The sequence below is a fragment of the Lathyrus oleraceus genome, chromosome 1 (genome assembly GCF_024323335.1).
Source record: "Lathyrus oleraceus cultivar Zhongwan6 chromosome 1, CAAS_Psat_ZW6_1.0, whole genome shotgun sequence".
Taxonomy (NCBI): domain Eukaryota; kingdom Viridiplantae; phylum Streptophyta; class Magnoliopsida; order Fabales; family Fabaceae; genus Lathyrus; species Lathyrus oleraceus.
The window spans coordinates 59,570,749-59,595,390 of record NC_066579.1 but is presented as its reverse complement, the minus strand read 5'-3'; positions in this window follow the sequence as shown (position 1 = coordinate 59,595,390).

The following is a 24,642-nucleotide window of genomic DNA, read 5'->3' as shown; positions in this document are numbered from 1 at the left end:
TTCTTTCATTCATTATTTTATGCATATATGATCCTATTGAGGATCCTCAATCATTAATTCATCAAGATTGGAAGTTTTTCCTTGAAAAGTTGACCAGTCAAGTCATCTGACTAAACTAAGGTCCACTGAGATACAACTTGTGATGTGTTTGTCAAATGAAGATGACCCCAAGAGAAAAAATGTTCTTAATAACCATATAAACAACTTTCATGTTCATCAAAAATCCATTTGAAACTTGGAAGGTCATCATTCATCTCAAACAATTATAGGTCATTTTGACTAAAACCCTAATTTTGGGTCAACTTCCCAAGGACCTAACTTCCTTAATTGTTATGATTTTGAGGTGAGACCAAATGAATTGGAAATATTACGATTTCTACTTCAAATGTTATGTTGGACAAAATTTAATAATCTTAAAAGAAATACATGTGATAATACAAAATATTATAGGTCACCTTGGACCTAAGTCATTGAATTTGAAAAAGTACCCAACTTCAAATGCCCATAATGTTTTCATGAAAAATCCAAATGATTCAAAATTTGAGTCTAAGTTGATCATCTTGAAAATACCTATAACTTTTATGTTGGAGGTTTTTCAATTTGAAACTTGCATCATGGAAACAGAGGGGCTTAAAGAGGCTTACTTTTGGTGAAAATTTTCAAAGGGGACTTAAACATGTTTTGTGCCCAAACTTTCACAGCCAGGTTTCACTAATTTCCAAATGCCAAATGATTTTTTCCCAACATGACTTTTTTTCCTTATTTCAAGGGCTTTCCAACCATTACTCACATTACTTTTTTGGACTTTCCATGTGTGAGTTTCGAAGAGCTTTCTATTTATGTTCAATTTTGCATTTCATGTTAAAACTTCATGTGCAAGCCAATTCCACTTCAATTACACGTCCAATTCAATTCCAGTTGATCTCAGCATGGTTTATCACCTATCATTGGGCCTTACATGCGCCTGTACAGGCCCATGCAAGGAAGATTCAAATCCCACGCACACGAGGGAACCATGCTTTACAACCCTCTTCAGTTATAAATAGAGACTCAATCTCATTCATTTTTCAACCAAGTGGAGACCTGAAGTGCTACAGAATTGAAATCCCAACCCTCACAAAAGGAATTTTCATATTTCACTTTCTTTTTCAAGCTTGAAATTCAACATCATTAGTTGATTTTCAAAGCTCAATTCATTAACCTATCATCTCCATCACACTTCCAGAGCAAAAGCAGATCAAGATCCTGAAGAATTCGTGGCCTTAGAAGCTCCATTTCAGAGGTAGAACCTCAAACTTTTTGAATCTAGATCTTGCAATTCAATGTGATTTTCTTTGGTTTATGTGGTTTTCTGAAGTCCTCATACTTGAGGCAGGCCAGCGGTGGTCTTAATTGTTCAAATCGTGCCATTCCAGTTGACATAACATGATCTTCCATCTCATATTTCTCTCTAAATAGGAAGAGTGAGGATGATCCATGGATACAGTGGTGATGTATATCACCTGAGCTTCATTTTGATGTCCTTACTTTTTATTTTCATTACAAATTTTTCTCTGCAACTGGTGGCCGGAGATTATTGGATCACCGGAGAAGATGGTGGTTTCCATCATCGGCACCACGTGTGCATCTTCAGAACCATTTGATCATGCTTCAATGTTATAATCTCATCTATTCCTTATGTTTACTTATTTTAATGCAACATGTTGCGCGTTTGACTTGAGTCTACCATGCATCCACGCCTCTGAGCCATTGACCCATGCCACATCAATTAATGAATTTGATCTGTTGACTTGTAATCTTTATTTCTTTTCTGTTTGGCATTTGATTGATGATGACTTGGTTCACATTTGACCAATTGAGTTGGATACTTGAATTCTCTTTCCCTCCCTTTCATCTTCATCCCATTCTTTTCATCATTTGGCCAATGAGTTAATCTCTTATGGTTGGTCTTGACAAATGAGAGGTTTAACCTTCTTTGATCCAAACCAAACTCAACTTGATCCAAGATCAAGTGAGTTGTTTTGTGTCCAAGATAGGTTGCTTCTTGGTCAAGCAAAAAACCTAAAGTCCATACAAGGTTCTTCCCCTTTTGTTTTGGCAGGGCAAGTTTGTGGAGCTTGGCTTACTAGTCATGATCTCTAACTTGTGTTTATTTGCCTATAGTTTTATTGACCAGCCTCAGATAGGTGTGACTACTACATTAGTCCATTTACGATTGCTTAACATAGCGTTACGTTGTCTTATGACAAACTAACATAACCATACTAATTACTAACTTTAATTTAAGCATTTAATTTCTTGCAATTTTCTTTAATGCAATTTATTTCTTGCTCATTTATTCATATTGCTTTTCACTTTACTCACTTGAGCACATATTTTATGTTTATGTCATTTTTCTTTTGGTCATTTGAGCTCATTATTGTATATAAATATATTGTTATCTTGTGATTGCTTTGTCTTTGTTTTGTGTGAACCTAATGCAAAAAGGAGAAAGGACTTAGAATCAGGACATACCCATGCTTAAAGGAGTTCAAGAGCAACTAGGTCTCATGCCTTTAAAATGTTAAACTTGTTGAAGAGCAACTAGGCCTCATGCCTTTAGAATGCTAAATTTCAAAGTTGACTTTAAAGGACTTCTCATTCAAACTTGTTCTTTGTCCATTCCCCTTATTGTGTTGTGAACTTTTTGATGTTTGCTCTTGTGTGATAGGGATTCCATCTTGAGATTATGAAAAGATGATCATTGTCATGAGTAGCCAAGTTAAGAGAGACAAGCCAAATGGAGATCCTAGGAGCTTGAAGCCAAATTTTTTGATTGCTTGATTGTGTGCTAAGTCCAAAGGAAAGGAGCATCTTGAATCATCTCTATGATTTCAAGAAAAGGAACTCCAAGGGTTTTATCTTTTCTCTCTTATCTTTGTATGCTTTAGGACTAACCCTTATCTTCTTATCCCCACTCTAACCCAAGCTAAAATCTTTTCTTGCAAACTTTGACTTTGTTTCAAACTAGAAACCTAGGCCTTATGCCTTTGACTTTTCAAACTCTTTTTATTAATACTCATTGTGAATGAATCTTAATCCTACTTTGACTTAATTTTGTAAATAAAATCTAATTTGTAAATATAACTCACTCCAAGTTGTTTTTGTGGTTCCAATGGTCACCTTTGTTAAAACTTTTCATAAACATTAGTCATACGTTTGAGTTATCATAGTGGTTGATATGAATCTCACCTTATCCATATTGATTGGATTATAAGTCTTCCATACTTATTATAGGGTTAACCCCTCACTAGCATTTTGAAGCCTTCCTCACATGGTGGATTGTTGGATTAGGTTAAGTTTTCTCCCTTTGATAGCAAAAGACCTTAAGGCTTTTGATCAAATCAATTCACCAATCTTTGTGATTTCTACCCCGAACTACGAGGTTTTGATCCTACTTTGTGATGGTACGTAGGCAATGGGTTCATCCATTCAAACAACAAACTTGTAAATATAATCTATTCTCTTCTCATCCCTCCAATCTTTTGCACATATTTTCACAAATACCAACCTATAACACATATTGGCAAAAAGGGTTCCCTTAGAGTACTAAGGATGTTTTGGGTGCGTAAAACCTTCCCATTTCATAACCAACCCCCTTACCTAGATCTCTGACATTTTTATTAGTTTTTGATTTGAAAAACTTCTTACCTGGCTTTTGTTCGCTTTTTAGCATTTCCTTTGGACAAATAAAAGTGCGGTGGCGACTCGAATTGTATGTTTACTTTTGGTTTAATCAAAAAGCCTAAAGGTAATGAAAACCCCGCTACAGAAAAATGGCGACTCTAGTTAGGATGAAGATTCTCTAGTGGGTTTAGCCTACTCTTTGCCTATGTGTGTTGTATGTCTATATTTATTAGTGACATATTTTTTGTGCAAATTTGGGATGACTGTATTATTTGTAATATGTGAATTGCTTGATATATTAATTGCTTGTATGCTTGGTGGTTTCTTGTGAGATGAGTTCTATACCCGAACTAAGAGGTTTTGATCCTCCTTTGTGATGGTACGTAGGCAATGGGTTCATCCATTCAAACAACAAACTTGTAAATATAATTTATTCTCTTCTCATCCCTCCAATCTTTTACACATATTTTCACAAATACCAACCTACAACACATATTGGCAAAAAGGGTTCCCTTAGAGTACTAAGGATGTTTTTGGTGCGTAAAACCTTCCCATTTCATAACCAACCCCCTTACCTAGATCTCTGACATTTTTATTAGTTTTTGATTTGAAAAACTTGTTACTTGGCTTTTGTTCGCTTTTTAGCCTTTCCTTTGGAGAAATAAAAGTGCGGTGGCAACTCAAATTGTATGTTTACTTTTGGTTTAATCAATAAACCTAAAGGTAACGAAAACCCCGCTACAGAAAAATGGCGACTCTACTGGGGATGAAGATTCTCTAGTGGGTTTAGCCTACTCTTTGCCTATGTGTGTTGTATGTCTATATTTATTGGTGACATATTTTTTGTGCAAATTTGGGATGACTGTATTGTTTGTAATGTATGAATTGCTTGATATATTAATTGCTTGTATGCTTGGTGGTTTCTTGTGAGATGAGTTCTATACCCGAACTACGAGGTTTTGATCCTCCTTTGTGATGGTACGTAGGTAATGGGTTCATCCATTCAAACAACAAACTAGTAAATATAATCTATTCTCTTCTCATCCCTCCAATCTTTTGTACATATTTTCACAAATACCAACCTATAACACATATTGGCAAAAAGGGTTCCCTTAGAGTACTAAGGATGTTTTGGGTGCGTAAAACCTTCCCATTTCATAACCAACCCCCTTACCTAGATCTCTGACATTTTTATTAGTTTTTGATTTGAAAAACTTCTTACTTGGCTTTTGTTCGCTTTTTAGCCTTTCCTTTGGACAAATAAAAGTGCGGTGGCGACTCGAATTGTATGTTTACTTTTGGTTTGGTCAATAAACCTAAAAGTAACGAAAACCCCGCTACAGAAAAGTGACGACTCTGCTGGTGACACTTACTTCTCTTTGCATATGAGAAATGCAAAGGGTGGTGGTTCCATTGTGTGTTGTTTGCCTCTGTTGTACAAGTGGTTTATTTCGCACTTGCCTCAGACGCTTGCCTTCAAGGAAAACAAGGGATGTCTACGGTGGTCCACCAGACTTATGTCTCTCACTAATGATGATATCTCTTGGTATAACCGTGTTTATGATGGCGTTCCAATTATTGATTCTTGTGGTGAGTTCTCCAATGTACCTCTTCTTGGTACGTGTGGTGGAATTAACTATAACCCTGCTTTGGCTCGCCGTCAGCTTGGGTTCCCCTTAAAGGATAAACCTAACAACATTTTGTTGGAATGCTTCTTCTTTCAAGAGGGTAAAGATCCCCAGAACTTGAAGGATAGGATGGTTCGTGCCTGGTGATAACACTGAAATTTACTGTATTTTTGACTCCGATTTCACATGCATTCCAGTTGTTTTATTTTTATTTTGTTGTGTTATTACTATGTTTTTTTTTTTGTTTTCAGGTTTTTACTTTAATCGGAGCCCCGGTCGAGAAAAGGAGCGAAAAAGAGCTAAAAACCCTAAAATTCAGCATTTTGTACTTGTGGCTTCCACCATGGCTGGCGCCATAGACCCTGTCATGACGTGTCCAAGCTTAACCTCCCTCAACTGCCATGTTCCCCACTACTTCCACTAAGGCGCCTCAGATTGGCCTTGTGGCGGGCGCCATGGCCTTGTGGCGGGCGCCATAAGAGGAAAAGTCTTCCCTCCCATTTTCAAGTTGAAGGGCATCCTTGTCATTTCCATCTTTTTACTTGCTTATAAATAGAAACTAGAAATCACTTTTTCAATCATCCAAACTTAGAGCAGAGGAAGATCCAAACTTAGAGCAGAGGAAGATCTAAACTTAGAGCAGAGGCAAACTCAGAGCAACTTTGTTTCACTTTGGCATATATTCAGTATTTTAAAGTGGTAATCGCTTCGCATTGGAGTGTTACCACAATTGTGTAATCAAGTTTGTGATCGAGTCTGTAATCGAGTTTGGAGCACTTTGGAAGGAAGTTAATCCTGCCACCATTTTCATTTTCGCTTTACAATTTATTCAACCCTCCGATTGGAGCAGGTTTTTATTACTTGTCTTTACTTTATTTATTTTCCCGCACTCGCTTTACTTTATTTATTTTCCCGCACTCGCTTTAATTTATTTATTTCCTCGCACTCGCTTTACTTTTATTTATTTCCTCGAACTCGCTTTAAATTATTTATTTTCTCGCACTCGCTTTACTTTATTTATTTCCCGCACTCGCACTACTTTTATTTACTTTCCGCACTCGCACTACTTTTATTTAAATTAATGCACTTTTACTTTACCATGTCTAACTAAATTTATAAGGTTAGAATGTAAGGATCGTAATTGAACCGATAATCCGTACAATTGTTCGTAGAAGCACTTAAGGGCTATTTTAACTTTCAACTTAAGTTTTCCCGCACTTCAATTCCGTTGGGTAAGATCGAAAGTCGTCCAACGTCTATCTAAACTTAATTGTTTTTAACTATTTCAAAAACAACGAAAGCGTTTTGTTTAGTTCATTAGGAGATTTTAACTTAAGAAGAAAAGAGATTTTAAAACTATTTTCGGACGCGTTTATAAGCTTAGAGTCTGGTTCATAAGAACTTCTTTTGGTTAAGAAATCCAGGTTATAATACTTTTCAACTTAGTCAAGATACCATATTTCTTAAAAATAGGTTTAATACTCTAACGCAGTGCACACCTTTTTATAAGTGACAATAAGAGGGTTTGATTAGGGAGTACAACTCGATTCTGAATACGCGAAAGCGATAGTTCCCGTTAAATTAGTTCTTTTCAAAGTAGGAAACATTGCCCATAAGTAGATCTATCAACAAGTACTTGGATTATTAATTGATTATGTGAATTACATTCGATCCTGTCTTTATTAATTAAACTTTATTCAATACTTTACTTTTCATTGCACACTCTAAAAAACACCTTTTTTGATTGCCTTTGATAAACACCATAACAATAGATAACGATAGATTGACACTTGGTCTTTGTGGATTCGACAATCTTTTATATTACTCTGACGCGTTCGTATACTTGTGAAAAGCACGCATCACCTGGCGCAAAGTTCATAGGAAAGAGAGGAATGAGCTTGGTCCGAAGAATTGCATTACTTTGGAACCCTACACTGCTTGGGTGAGGAAGAGAGCTCTTGAGTACCGCATGTCGTACGAGTATCCGAGACCTACCCCTATGGTTATGGTTGGACCTTCAACCCTCCCTAACCAAGGAGTAGAGGAGTTGAGAGATGAAGATTGGTCGCGTGCATGGGTTCGTGAACGTGAGGAACTTCTTCAGCAGCTCAAAGATAAGGATGCAGTGATAGAGTTTCTAGATCATCAGGTTATTGATGAGCCTGATGATGTGGTTACTTCTCTTCTTCCTCATTCATTTAGGTTTTGGAAGAGGAAGTATGATCAGCTCGCCAAGGAGAAGGCCAATATGGAAGCAGCTTATGAGAGAAAGGTGAAGAGGCTTCGTGCAGCTTATCTTCCGATCTCAGAGGCTTTGGACGATTGTTTCTAGGGCTCCATAGGATGTCCATTCTCCTTTTCTCTTGTATTGTATTTGGTTACCAAAACTGTATTACTTCTTTGGTGTAAAAAATTTCCAAATATTATTACTATGAGTATTCCATATATGTCTTCAAAGTTAAATATTTTCAAATATTTGCAAATAGATCTCTATAAAGTTCCTCTAATAAAAAAAACCATATGCACAAACATTGCATGCATCATATGCATAAGCAGGTTTTGTTATAAGCTCTTGATCAGTGGTCTAACTCTTTATTCTTCAGTTAATTTGAAGACAAGCTGACACACCGGTATAATACCAGAGCCAATCATCCGAAGATAATGGAACATCTTGAGCAAGAGAACAGGGACTTAAAGGAAGAGATTTCTAGGATGACTGCCATGATGGAGTCAGTTCTGGCCGCACAAAGTTAAGCTTCACCAACTCCTGCAACTCCTCCCGCGAGGACGGTTATATCTAAGGTAGCTACTTCAACGGTGCCTGCTGCAATGGCCCACTTCGCTCCGACTATGCCAGATGGGTTCCCTTGGGGAATGCCATCCAATTTCATGCCAGAGGGTTTTGCTCCTACTCTCGCTTCTATGTCGGCATCTAGCCTGATCATATCTGTGCCACCTCCTGTTGTGCACACCCTTCCCCGTGTTGAAGACACCATTTATCATTATGAGCCATCTGAGGGCCCGGACGTGTATGAGAAAATGGATGAGATGAAAGATCAATTTCTTGAGTTGCGCAAGGAGTTGAAAACTTTGAGAGGTAAGGACCTTTTTGGGAAAAGTGTTGTTGAGTTGTGCCTGGTGCCCAACGTGAAAATCCCTGTTAAATTCAAAGTACCTGACTTTGAGAAATATAAGAGAAATACATGTCCGCTCAGCCATCTTGTGATGTATGCTCGTAAGATGTCAACACAGACTAAAAATGACCAACTGCTGATTCACTACTTTCAGGATAGCCTAACAGGTGTTGCGCTCTGGTGGTATATGGGGTTGGAAAGTGTGAGCATCCGCTCCTTCAACGATCTAGGCGAGGCCTTTGTGAAGCAGTACAAATATAATATGGATATGGCTCCAAACAGGGACCGGTTAAGGGCAATGTCGCAGAAGGATAAGGAGACCTTCAAGGAGTACGCCCAGAGATGGCGAGAACTGGCAGCTCAGATAGTGCCACCCCTGGAAGAGAATGAGATGACAAAGATCTTCCTGAAGACTTTGAGCTCTTTCTATTATGAGAGAATGATCGCCAGTTCTCCCTCAGACTTCACCGAAATGGTGAATATGGGGGTGAGATTAGAGGAAGGGGTCCGTGAAGGACGTTTATCTCGATATGACGGTTCCTCAGCAAAGAAGTATGGAGGCTTTGCTAGGAAGAATGAGGGAGAGACTCATGATGTGTTCTCTCATATTAAAAGAAGGCCCTCTGTAAGGAGGAAGGATGTGCATCCAGCCGTCAACCAACACCAGGTGGCTCATATAACACCTGCTTTTAGAGAAGTTCATCAACAACAACAACATCGTCAACAACAGGCCTACCGGCCTCACAATAATAATCACACCAGCACCAGCAACTACGAGAGGAAGAGGGTAAATTTTGACCCGATTCCGATGACATATGCTAAGCTTTATCCTTCCTTGATAGATAGGAAGCTGATAACTCCACGAGATCCTCCCGCTGTACCAACCAATTCTTAGTGGTGGTATAATCCCGAACTTCATTGTGTATATCATTTCGGTGCTCCCGGACATAATGTGGAGAACTGTTACCCATTGAAGACCAAGGTGAAAGACCTTGTGAGAAGTGGGATATTGTTTTTTGAGGATGTAGGTCCAAATGTAAAAAAGAACCCCTTGCCCGAGCATGGGAAAGCAGCTGTTAACATGGTCCAGGGATGCCCTGGAAAATACAAAGTCCTTTATGTGAATGACATAAGGCAATCCTTGGTTGAGATGCATAAGCTGTTGTGTGAACACAGCCATTACGAGCATGACTATGATAGGTGCCAGGTGTGCACTATCAATAAGAGAGGATGTCGTCAAGTGAGAAGGGACATCTAGGAGATGATAGATCAAGGGATGATTGAGATACTTCAGAATCGTAATGAGGATGAAGTTGATGTTATCACCCCCGTGTTTAAGATTTCTGAGCCTGTTGTTATCAGATATGATGGCAGCAAGAAGAAAGTATCGCCAGCTCTTGTGATAAAGCCAGCGGGTCATGTCCTGTATGTATCAGATAAAGTTGTTCCCTATCGATATAACGCAGTCATGCTAGAGGATGGAAAGGAGGTGTCGTTGCCCTCAACTTCTGTGGTGAGCATTTCAGATGTCAGTGGTATGACCCGTAGTGGTCGTGTTTTCTCGGCTAAGCCGAAATCCCATGAAGATGTCATGAAGAGAACTGCTGTTAATCCTGCCGGTCCCGTGGGGACTTCTTCTCCAAATAATTATGTTCCTATTGTGAAGGGTGTTGACCCTGTTGCTGTTAAAAATAATAATACTTCTATCCTGGTTGGCCAGTCTGGCACTTTGAGAGAGGATGGTGATGAGATATTGAGGCTCATCAAAAGGAGTGAATATAATGTTGTTGATCAATTGCTACAAACTCCATCAAAGATATTTGTCTTATCTTTGTTGATGAATTTTGAGCCACACCGTGAAGCTTTGCAGAGGGTGTTGGACGTGGCATACGTGGATCACGATGTCACAATCGAGCAGTTTGATAACATTGTTGCAAATATAAACGCTTGCAACAATTTAAGCTTATGTGATACTGATCTTCCTGAGGAAGGAAAAGACCACAATTTGGCTTTACATATATCTATGAACTGTAAGGATGACGCCTTGTCCAATGTGTTGGTGGATACAGGGTCATCACTCAATGTATTGCCAAAGTCCACTCTTGCTAAACTTTCATATCAGGGGTCTCCCATGAGGCAGAATGGAGTGGTAGTGAAGGCGTTTGATGGATCGCGGAAAACTGTGATCGGAAAATTAGAACTTCCGATCAAGATTGGACCTAGTGACTTCCAGATCACTTTCCAGGTCATGGATATTCATCCGTCTTATAGCTGTTTGCTTGGCAGACCATGGATTCACGAGGCAGGCGCCGTGACATCCACCCTACACCAAAAGTTAAAGTTCGTGAAGAACAAGAAGTTGGTGGTGATAGGGGAGATAAGGCTCTCTTGGTCAGCCATTTATCTTCCTTCTCCTATAATGATGTTGAGGATGAGGTGGGGACTCCGTTCCAAGCTTTGTCTATGGCTGAGCCTTCAAGGAAAGGACTTTCTTCATTTGTCTCCTATAATGATGCAAAGTTGGCCATTGAGCATGGTGCAACTACTGGTTTGGGGAAAATGATCAAGTTGGATAAAACAAGTCCCGAGCTGGCATAGGTACTCTTCTGGTGTTTCTAATGATCTTGGGTTGTTCTAGAGTGGAGGTTTCATCCACACCGTTGAAGATCAGGAAGTTGCTACCATTATGGAAGATGATGAAGAGGAAGACCTCGGCAACTTTGTCATACCCGGAGGAATCTGCAATAATTGGGTCGTTGTGGATGTTCCAATAGTTATCCATAAGTCAACGTAATGTGTTCATTTTGAACAAAAATCCTTCTCCCATGCCAAAAGGAGAAGTGAAGACATTGTTGGCATAATTTGATTAATACAATGATATTCATTCAATAATCGCATGTTAAATGTTTGTTTTCCAAAATTATTTTTGCTTTTTGCTTTTTGCATGAAATTGGTGATCACTATAAAACCCTAAAAAGAGAATAAAATCAATCCTTTCATCTGCATAATGATTTGCCTTGTTTGAATTCTAAAATCTCTTTTATACTCAAAATCATTATGCAGGTTAATCAAACCCATTGAACATAATGATCCAACACCATCTCCCAACTTTGAGTTCCCTGTATTTGAGGCAGAAGAAGATGATATTGAAGAGATTCCTGATGAGATTACCCGTCTGCTTGAGCACGAGGAGAAGATCATTCAGCCGCATCTTGAGAATCTGGAAACAGTCAACTTGGGGTCTGAAGATTACATTCGTGAAGTGAAGATTGGGACACTCCTTAAAGAGTCCGTTAAGAAGGGGTTGATCGAGTTGCTACGAGAGTATGTCGACGTCTTTGCCTGGCCGTATGAAGACATGCCTGGTCTGGATACTGATATCGTGCAACATTTCTTGCCGTTGAAGCCTGAGTGTGTACCTGTGAAGCAGAAGCTTAGAAGAACTCATCCTGATATGGCAGTGAAGATTAAAGAAGAAGTTCAGAATCAAATTGATGCGGGGTTTCTGGTGACTTCTACATATCCTCAATGGGTGGCCAATATTGTGCCTGTGCCTAAGAAAGATGGAAAAGTCCGAATGTGTATGGATTACCGTGACTTGAATAAAGCTAGTCCAAAAGATGATTTTCCTCTACCACACATTGATATGTTGGTAGACAATACAACTAAATTCAATGTTTTTTCATTTATGGATGGATTTTCTGGTTATAATTAGATTAAAATTGCACTCGAGGATATCGAGAAGACAACATTCATCACGCCTTGGGGAACATTCTGTTATCGAGTGACGCCCTTCAGTTTTAAGAACGCCGGAGCCACGTATCAACGAGCTATGACTACCTTGTTTCATGATATGATGCACAAAGAGATCGAGGTGTATGTCGATGATATGATTGCAAAGTCGAAAACGGAAGTTGAACATGTAGAACACTTGTTGAAGCTTTTCCAGTGTTTGAGGAAGTATAAGCTCTGCCTGAATCCGAACAAGTGTACATTTGGAGTCCGTTCCGGCAAGTTATTGGGCTTTATTGTCAGCGAGAGAGGTATTGAAATTGATATTGCCAAGGTCAAAGCAATACAAGAGATGCCTGCACCCAAAACTGAGAAGTAAGTCCGAGGTTTTCTTGGCCGCTTGAATTATATTTCCAGATTTATATCCCACATGACTGCCATATGTGCGCCTATATTCAAGCTCCTCCGGAAAGATCAGCGTCATGATTGGACCGAAGATTTCCAAAAAGCCTTTGACAGTATCAAAGAGTATTTGTCTGAGCCTCCGATTCTGTCTCCGCCTGTTGAAGGGAGACCTTTGATTATGTACTTAACCGTGTTTGATGACTCCATGGGTTGTGTATTGGGTCAGCAAGATGAATCAGGAAAGAAAGAATACACAATATACTACTTGAGTAAGAAGTTTACTGACTCTGAGTCTCGGTACTCAATGCTTGAGAAGACATGTTGTGCTTTGACTTGGGCTGCTAAGCGTTTACGCCAGTATATGTTGAATCATACGACTTGGTTGATATACAAAATGGATCCAACCAAGTATATCTTTGAGAAGCCTGCCTTAACTGGGAGAATTGCCCGTTGGCAGATGCTATTATCTAAGTATGATATTGAGTATCGAGCTTAGAAAGTTATTAAAGGTAGTATCTTGGCTGACCATTTGGCGCATCAATCGATTGAAGATTATTAGTATGTGCAGTACGACTTCCTTGATGAGGAGATTCTGTATTTGAAGATGAAAGATTGTGATGAGCCTACGCTCGATGAAGGGCCAGAGCCTGGTTCCCGATGGGGTATGGTGTCCAATAGTGATGTCAATCAGTACGGAAATGGAATTGGGGCAGTGATTATTACTCCGCAAGGCACACATTTTCCTTTTACATCAAGGCTAACTTTCAAATGCACGAATAATATGGCGGAGTATGAGGCTTGTATTATGGGTTTGGAAGAATGTATTGATCTTAGGGTCAAACATCTTGATGTTTATGGAGATTCGGCCCTTGTTGTTAATCAGATTAAGGGTGAATGGGAGACAAATTAGTCTGGCCTCATCCCATAAAGAGATTATGCGAGGAGGATTTCAACTTTCTTTACTAAGGTTGATTTCCATCATATTCCTCGAGATAAGAATCGGATGGCGAATGCTCTTTCTACGCTTGCTTCAATGATTGTAGTGAAGTATTGGAATGAAGTCCCCAATATTACTGTGATGCACTCGGATAGACCGGCTCATGTGTTTGCAGTTGAGGAAGTAAAAGATGATAAGCCGTGGTATTATGATATCAAGTGTTTTCTCCAAAGACAGACTTACCCGCCTGGGGCATCTGTTAAAGATAAGAAGACTTTGAGGAGATTATCTAGCAGTTTCTACCTTAATGGTGATGTGCTTTACAAGAGGAATTTTGACATGGTTCTGCTCAGATGCGTGGATAGACACGAAGTAGACCTGTTGATGACTGAAGTCTATGAGGGTTCATTTGGTACTCATTCCAATGGACATGCCATGGCAAAGAAGATGTTGAGAGCAGGCTACTATTGGCTGACAATGGAGTCTGATTGCTGCAAATATGTGAAAAAATGCCACAAGTGTCAGATTTATACGGATAAGATTCATATTCCCCGAAACTTCTGAATGTTATTTCCTTACCATGGCCTTTCTCCATGTGGGGAATTGACATGATTGGCATGATTGAACCAAAGGCGTCGAGCGGTCACCGTTTTATTCTCGTAGCCATTGATTACTTCACCAAGTGGGTTGAAGTGGCATCGTATGCAAATGTGACCATGCAGGTGGTTGTAAAGTGTATTAAGAATCAACTCATATACTGATATGGTGTGCAAGATGTAACACCCTTCTAAAATACCCCAATAATTAATTAATTCAACAAAATATAAATCAGAGTAGATATGCAATTTAAGGGTGTCACACTTGACACTTCACACCATTCATCAAAATAATTCGTCATGCTCATTTATTTATCAAAATAAAACATTGCACAATACGCAGCGGATAAAGATCAAATCAATCATGCAAACCATGTAATCACATTACATGTAAAACTGTTCAACATCCACAATTGAAAACAAAGTAAAACATCCCATCCCGATGTTACATCTACCAGAGCATGACCCACTAAGGAACTACACTAGACTCCAAGCACTAGCCTCTACTCAATCACTGCTCGTTACCTGAAACATAGTTGTAAGGGTGAGTTCCTCAATCGATATAATAAGCATTATAAAATATCATGTAATGCTAAGTAAATTAACACATTTCATCACCCTAATCAGATCACACATTCAGTAACGGCAACACCAACTCATAATCACAATCATATTCAACACAAACACAAAACACACGTATAATATTGGAATACATCCATTCATATTATACGCCATACATACATTATGCAATGAGACTCCATGCATGCGGTACCGACTATTCGTGAACATATAGTTCAACCTCACCGATCAAATCCAGATACGGCTACCAAGCTCACTAGTCCCACTCATTTGAGACCTAGTGACTCACATCACTAATTCCTCACCATGGGAATTAGCTACCACTCCAAGGGCTATGCTATGCACGCTAAATCACCTAGCATGCAAACATCAACAACAATCCACAATAACTCATCACTAATTCCTCACCATGGGAATTAGCTACCACCATAAAGGCCATACTGTGCACGCTAAATCACCTAGCATGCAACATCAACAATCCACAATGGACATATGCTCACACTCTAAGCCATAAACAGTCCATTCACAATAGCATACATAATAGATATATTCACAACATTATGCACACCATCATACATTATCAATACAATTATCACAGAATCATATTATGTCATGCCACATAATCAATCACAGTATTAGCACACTCTACTAATACCTACACTGCTCAAAACAACGGGAAATTGATCCCTACTATATCATACACCAATATAGGCCAATCATCAAATATGTCCACAATATTTAAATATCAAATTTCCACTTTTCCAACAGTGTTAACCGGTTAACGCCCTGGGTTAACCGGTTAACGCAACACAGAACACGCTTCCTGGCACATTTTAACAGTGTTAACCGGTTAACACCCTGGGTTAACCGGTTAACGCAAGACAGACAGCAATATTTCACAATTCATAACAGTGTTAACCGGTTAACACCCTGGGTTAACCGGTTAACGCAAGACAGAAAGTTGTTCCTGCGCTAACACGAAGCAGAATGCAGAATTCTCCGCATTTTCCGCCGTTGGAGGACTTCCGGACCTCCGATTCCAATTCCGTAAAAAGCTACACGTTCGGAAAATCACCACTCACCCAATTATAGATTCAATTACAGCTTTAACATAACTTATTCATTTCAATTTTTCAGCATTCAACATCCCAATTAGGGTCAAATCAATGGCTTATCACTACCCATTACATGTTAACCCATAATACCCATTAAACGACGATAAACCCCCCTTACCTGAGTTAATCCGGCAATTGATTCTTCGACCTTCAACAATCGTGAATCCTCCTCTTGAGCCCTAGCCTCTTCTTCTCCCTTTCTCAGTTCTTCTCTTTTCTCCCAATCTTACGTGTTCTCTGTTTTCACGTGAAAACCCTTTTTACCAAAATGGAACTCTTTATATATATTCCAACTTATTATTCCAATAATAATAATTCCAAATAATATTCCAATTATTTAATTAAATTAATAAATATATTATTAACTTAAATTAAATAATTATCATATTTTATCGGGGTGTTACAACTCTCCCCCACTAAAAGTGTTTTCGTCCTCGAAAACATACCTCAAGCGAATAACTCAGGATAAGACTCCTTCATCTGACTCTCAAGTTCCCAAGTCACATTGCCACCTGCTAGTCCTCTCCAAGCTACCTTTACCAAAGCAATCTCTTTACCCCGCAACTGCTTCAACTCTCGATCCTCTATCCTCATAGGTGATGTTTCAACAGTCAGGTTATTTCTCACCTGTACATCATCTACTTGGACCACATGCGACGGATCAGGAATGTACCTCCTCAACTGAGACACATGAAAAACCTCATGCAAATTCGCAAGTGACGGCGGTAAAGCGATACGATAGGCTACCTCCCCTATCCTCTCCAAAATCTGATAAGGACCAATAAATCGAGGTGTCAACTTCTTCGACTTCAAAGCTCGACCAACCCCAGTTATCGGAGTAACACGAAGAAACACATGATCTCCCTCTTGAAACTCAAGTGACTTCCTCCTCTTGTCGTGATAACTCTTCTGACGACTCTGAGCAATCCTCATCTTCTCCTGAATCATCTTAATCTTTTCCGTAGTTTGTTGAACAATCTCCGGTCCAACCACAACACTCTCACCGGACTCATACCAACATAAAGGTGTCCGACATCTCCTACCATACAAAGCTTCAAACGGTGTCATACCAATGCTCGAATGAAAACTATTGTTGTAGGTAAACTCAATCAAAGGTAAATAACAATCCCAAGCACCTCCCTTTTCCAAAACACAAGCCCTCAAAAGATCCTCCAGTGATTGAATTGTCCTCTCAGTCTGACCATCAGTCTGCGGATGATATGCAGAACTCAATCTCAGCTTAGTTCCCAAAGCCCTCTGCAAACCTTCCCAGAACTTCGATGTAAATCTAGGATCTCTGTCCGAAACAATACTCGACGGAATACCATGCAAACTTACAATTTTCTCAATATACAACTCAGCTAATCTCTCTAACGGATAATCCATTCTGATCGGAATGAAATGAGCCGATTTTGTCAATCTGTCAACAATCACCCAAATAGCTTCAAAATTCTTAATTGTCCTCGGCAAACCAGAAACAAAATCCATACTGATACTATCCCACTTCCACTCTGGAATAGCCAACGGTTGCATTAGCCCAGACGGCTTCTGATGCTCAATCTTTGACTTCTGACAAGTCAAACAAGAATAAACAAAACTCGCAATATCTCTTTTCATTCCCGGCCACCAAAATAACTTTTTCAAATCATGATACATCTTCGTAGCCCCAGGATGAATACTCAGGCCACTACGATGTCCTTCCTCAAGAATACTCTTCTTAAGTTCGGTAACATCCGGAATACACACCCGATTACCAAATTTCAAAACACCATTCTCATCAACTCTGAATTCACCACCTTGACCTTGATTCACTAGAGTCAACTTATCAACCAAAAGCATATCGGATTTCTGACCCTCTCTAATCTCATCCAGAATACCACTCGTTAACTTCAACATTCCCAATTTAACACTATTGTGAGTACTCTCACACACCAAACTCAAGTCTCTAAACTGCTCAATTAAATCCAATTCCTTAACCATTAACATAGACATATGCAATGATTTCCGACTCAATGCATCATCCACTACGTTTGCTTTACCCGGATGGTAATTCAAACCAAAGTCATAATCCTTCAGAAACTCTAACCATCTCCTCTGTCTCATATTCAGCTCTTTCTGATCAAACAAATACTTTAAACTTTTATGGTCACTGAAAACCTCAAATCTTGACCCGTACAAGTAATGCCTCCATAACTTCAGAACAAATACCACAGCTGCCAACTCTAAATCGTGTGTCGGATAGTTCCTCTCATGAACCTTCAGTTGTCTCGAAGCATAAGCTACAACCTGCTTATTCTGCATCAAAACACCACCCAAACCCAACAAGGAAGCATCACAGAAAACCTCAAATGGTTCCGACGGACTCGGTAATATCAGAATAGGAGCAGTAGTTAACCTTCTCTTTAACTCTTGGAAACCTTCTTCACATTTTGAGTCCCAAACAAACGCTTGCCCCTTTCTAGTCAACATCGTCAACGGTAAAGCCAACTTAGAAAATCCCTCAATGAATTTCCTATAATAACCTGCAAGTCCAAGAAAACTCCTTATCTCAGAAACTGACTTCGGAGCTTCCCACTTAGATACCGCTTCTATCTTAGAAGGATCAACAGCAACACCACCTCTTGAAACCACATGACCAAGAAAACTAACCTCTTCTAACCAAAATTCACACTTAGACAGTTTAGCAAATAACTTCTTTTCTCGTAGAACTCCTAAAACCACTCTCAAATGTTCAGCATGCTCTTCTTCAGATTTCGAATACACCAAAATATCGTCAATAAACACCACAACAAACTTGTCTAGGTACGGATGGAAAATCCTATTCATATACTACATAAATACCCCAGGCGCATTAGTCACACCAAAAGGCATTACAGAATACTCATAATGTCCATACCTTGTTCTGAAAGCAGTCTTCTGAATATCCTCAGTTTTCACACGTATCTGATGATACCCCGATCTCAAATCTATTTTGCTGAACACACTCGCACCAACCAACTGATCCATCAAATCATCAATCCTCGGCAAAGGATACCGATTCTTGATCGTCACTTTATTCAGTTGCCTATAGTCCACACACAACCTCATAGTACCTTCTTTCTTCTTAACCAATAACACTGGTGCGCCCCACGGTGACACACTCGGACGAATAAATTTCTTATCCAACAGATCTTCCAACTGACTCTTCAATTCAGTTAACTCAACAGCAGACATACGGTACGGAGCCATCGACATTGGCCTAGTACCAGGTACCAAATCAATCGAGAACTCAACTTCACGCTCTGGCGGTAATTCATTCACTTCTTCAGGAAACACATCAGGAAAATCACACACCACGACTAGATCGCAAATCACCAGTTTATCTTTAGCCTCCAAAGTCGCTAACAGCATAAACAACTCTGCCCCATCTACTACTGCCTCATTCACCTGCCTTGCTGATAGAAACAAACTCTTTCCTTCCTCAATCTCAGGAAAGATCACAGTCTTATCAAAACAGTTGATATAAACTCGGTTAAACACCAATCCAGTTCATACCTAGGATAACATCAATCTGCACTAGTGGGAGACACACGAGGTCCATCCCAAAGTCTCTACCAAAAATACTCAAAGGGCAATTTAAACAAACTGAAGTAGTAGTCACTGAACCCTTTGCAGGAGTATCAATCACCATACTACCATACGTCTCAGATATCTCTAATTTAAGTTTCACAGCACAATCCAAAGATATAAAGGAATGAGTCGCACCTGTGTCAATAATAGCTACAAGAGGAAAGCCATTAATATAACACGTACCTCGGATCAAACGATCATCTGCAGAAGTCTCAGAACCCGATAAAGCAAAGACCTTGCCTCCCGACTGGTTCTCTTTCTTAGGCTTAGGACATTGTGGACTGATATGACCCACCTCTCCACAGTTGAAACAAGTCACAGTCTTCAACCGGCACTCTGCAGCCAAGTGACCACCTTTGCCACACTTAAAACACTTCTTCTCAGCACTGGTACACTCATGGAAACGATGTCCAGCCTGACCACATCTGTAACACTTAGCAGGGGCACTGGAGTCTCCCCCACTAGGTCTCTTCATCCCACTCTGTCTCTGGAAACCTTTGCCAGCTGCATATGGTTTCCCACGATCATTCTGATTCTTGCCTTTCCTATCAACCCTCTGCTGATAGCTCTCCGCTCTGGCCTTGGTATCCTGTTCAAAAATCCTGCAACAGTCAACCAAATCGGAAAACACTCTAATCCGCTGATACCCAATAGCCTGCTTGATCTCGGGACGTAACCCGTTCTCAAACTTCACACATTTTGAAAATTCCCCAGTAGCCTCATCATAGGGAGTGTAATACTTCGACAGCTCTGTGAACTTAGCAGCATACTCAGTAACAGACCGGTTGCCCTACTTCAATTCTAAGAACTCTATCTCTTTCTTTCCTCTGACATCCTCCGGAAAGTACTTCCTCAGGAATCTCTCTCTGAACACCGCCTAAGTGATCTCAGCACTCCCAGCAGCTTCCAACTCAGTGCGGGTAGCAACCCACCAATCATCTGCTTCCTCTGACAGCATATGCGTACCGAACCTGACCTTCTGGTTATCGGCACACTCCGTCACTCGGAAGATCCTCTCGATCTCCTTCAACCACTTCTGAGCACCATCTGGATCGTATGCTCCCTTGAACATTGGAGGATTGTTCTTCTGGAACTCACTCAGTTGACGAGCAGCTCCCAGTCCCACAACATTCGGATTTCCTCCAAGTACTCCAGCTAGCATACCCAGAGCCTCAGCAATCGCAGCATCATCTCTACCTCTTCCAGCCATCTCTATTCTGAAAACCCAACAAGCTAAAACAATAAGTACTGATAGGGTTACACAACACCTATCACGTACAGGGAAACAGAATAATTACGACTCGACTCGACCGACTATGCTCTGATACCACTAATGTAACACCCTTCTAAAATACCCCAATAATTAATTAATTCAACAAAATATAAATCAGAGTAGATATGCAATTTAAGGGTGTCACACTTGACACTTCACACCATTCATCAAAATAATTCGTCATGCTCATTTATTTATCAAAATAAAACATTGCACAATACGCAGCGGATAAAGATCAAATCAATCATGCAAACCATGTAATCACATTACATGTAAAACTGTTCAACATCCACAATTGAAAACAAATTAAAACATCCCATCCTGATGTTACATCTACCAGAGCATGACCCACTAAGGAACTACACTAGACTCCAAGCACTAGCCTCTACTCAATCACTGCTCGTTACCTGAAACATAGTTGTAAGGGTGAGTTCCTCAATCGATATAATAAGCATTATAAAATATCATGTAATGCTAAGTAAATTAACACATTTCATCACCCTAATCAGATCATACATTCAGTAACGGCAACACCAACTCATAATCACAATCATATTCAACACAAACACAAAACACACGTATAATATTGGAATACATCCATTCATATTATACGCCATACATACATTATGCAATGAGACTCCATGCATGCGGTACCGACTATTCGTGAACATATAGTTCAACCTCACCGATCAAATCCAGATACGGCTACCAAGCTCACTAGTCCCACTCATTTGAGACCTAGTGACTCACATCACTAATTCCTCACCATGGGAATTAGCTACCACCCCAAGGGCTATGCTATGCACGCTAAATCACCTAGCATGCAAACATCAACAATAATCCACAATAACTCATCACTAATTCCTCACCATGGGAATTAGCTACCACCATAAAGGCCATACTATGCACGCTAAATCACCTAGCATGCAACATCAACAATCCACAATGGACATATGCTCACACTCTAAGCCATAAACAGTCCATTCACAATAGCATACATAATAGATATATTCACAACATTATGCACACCATCATACATTATCAATACAATTATCACAGAATCATATTATGTCATGCCACATAATCAATCACAGTATTAGCACACTCTACTAATACCTACACTGCTCAAAACAACGGGAAATTGATCCCTACTATATCATACACCAATATAGGCCAATCATCAAATATGTCCACAATATTTAGATATCAAATTTCCACTTTTCCAACAGTGTTAACCGGTTAACGCCCTGGGTTAACCGGTTAACGCAACACAGAGCACGCTTCCTGGCACATTTTAACAGTGTTAACCGGTTAACACCCTGGGTTAACCGGTTAACGCAAGACAGACAGCAATATTTCACAATTCATAACAGTGTTAACCGGTTAACACCCTGGGTTAACCGGTTAACGCAAGACAGAAAGCTGTTCCTGCGCTAACACGAAGCAGAATCCAGAATTCTCCGCATTTTCCGCCGTTGGAGGACTTTCGGACCTCCGATTCCAATTCCGTAAAAAGCTACACGTTCGGAAAATCACCACTCACCCAATTATAGATTCAATTACAGCTTTAACATAACTTATTCATTTCAATTTTTCAGCATTCAACATCCCAATTAGGGTCAAATCAATGGCTTATCACTACCCATTACATGTTAATCCATAATACCCATTAAACGACGATAAACCCCCCTTACCTGAGTTAATCCGGCAATTGATTCTTTGACCTTCAACAATCGTGAATCCTCCTCTTGAGCCCTAGCCTCTTCTTCTCCCTTTCTCAGTTCTTCTCTTTTCTCCCAATCTTACGTGTTCTCTGTTTTCACGTGAAAACCCTTTTTACCAAAATGGAACTCTTTATATATATTCCAACTTATTATTCCAATAATAATAATTCCAAATAATATTCTAATTATTTAATTAAATTAATAAATATATTATTAACTTAAATTAAATAATTATCATATTTTATCGGGGTGTTACACAAGACAAGATCATTACTGATAATGGATCTAACTTGAACAACAAGATGATGAAAGAGTTGTGTAGCGAGTTCAAGATTGCACATCATAATTCTTCTCCCTATAGACCTAAGATGAATGGGGCTGTTGAAGTTGCTAATAAGAACATCAAGACGATTATTCAGAAGATGGTTGTTACATACAAAGACTGGCACGAGATGCCGCCATTTGCTTTGCATGGCTATCGTACATCTGTTCGAACTTCAACAGGGGCAACCCCTTTCTCTCTTGTATATGGCATGGAGGTTGTGCTCCCCGTAGAGGTTGAGATCCCATTAATGAGAGTCTTGATGGAAGCCAAGTTGGCTGAGGCTTAATGGGTTCAGAGTCGTTATGACCAGTTGAACTTGATAGAAGAGAAGAGATTGACTGCCACGTGTCATGGTCAGTTATATCAGCAAAGGATGAATAAAGCCTTTGATAAAAAGGTCAAGCCTCGTGTGTTCCGAGAAGGTGACCTCGTGCTCAAGAAAGTCTTGCCTTGTTTGAATTCTAAAATCTCTTTTATACTCAAAATCATTATGCAGGTTAATCAAACCCATTGAACATAATGATCCAACACCATCTCCCAACTTTGAGTTCCCTGTATTTGAGGCAGAAGAAGATGATGTTGAAGAGATTCCTGATGAGATTACCCGTCTGCTTGAGCACGAGGAGAAGATCATTCGGCCGCATCTTGAGAATCTGGAAACAGTCAACTTGGGGTCTGAAGATTACATTCGTGAAGTGAAGATTGGGACACTCCTTAAAGAGTTCGTTAAGAAGGGGTTGATCGAGTTGCTACGAGAGTATGTCGACGTCTTTGCCTGGCCGTATGAAGACATGCCTGGTCTGGATACTGATATCGTGCAACATTTCTTGCCGTTGAAGCCTGAGTGTGTACCTGTGAAGCAGAAGCTTAGAAGAACTCATCCTGATATGGCAGTGAAGATTAAAGAAGAAGTTCAGAATCAAATTGATGCGGGGTTTCTGGTGACTTCTACATATCCTCAATGGGTGGCCAATATAGTGCATGTGCCTAAGAAAGATGGAAAAGTCCGAATGTGTATGGATTACCGTGACTTGAATAAAGCTAGTCCAAAAGATGATTTTCCTCTACCATACATTGATATGTTGGTAGACAATACAACTAAATTCAATGTCTTTTCATTTATGGACGGATTTTCTGGTTATAATTAGATTAAAATTGCACTCGAGGATATCGAGAAGACAACATTCATCACGCCTTGGGGAACATTCTGTTATCGAGTGACGCCCTTCGGTTTTAAAAACGCCGGAGCCACGTATCAACGAGCTATGACTACCTTGTTTCATGATATGATGCACAAAGAGATCGAGGTGTATGTCGATGATATGATTGCAAAGTCGAAAACGGAAGTTGAACATGTAGAACACTTGTTGAAGCTTTTCCAGTGTTTGAGGAAGTATAAGCTCTGCCTGAATCCGAACAAGTGTACATTTGGAGTCCGTTCCGGCAAGTTATTGGGCTTTATTGTCAGCGAGAGAGGTATTGAAGTTGATATTGCCAAGGTCAAAGCAATACAAGAGATGCCTGCACCCAAAACTGAGAAGTAAGTCCGAGGTTTTCTTGGCCGCTTGAATTATATTTCCAGATTTATATCCCACATGACTGCCATATGTGCGCCTATATTCAAGCTCCTCCGGAAAGATCAGCGTCATGATTGGACCGAAGATTTCCAAAAAGCCTTTGACAGTATCAAAGAGTATTTGTCTGAGCCTCCGATTCTGTCTCCGCCTGTTGAAGGGAGACCTTTGATTATGTACTTAACCATGTTTGATGACTCCATGGGTTGTGTATTGGGTCAGCAAGATGAATCAGGAAAGAAAGAATACACAATATACTACTTGAGTAAGAAGTTTACTGACTCTGAGTCTCGGTACTCAATGCTTGAGAAGACATGTTGTGCTTTGACTTGGGCTGCTAAGCGT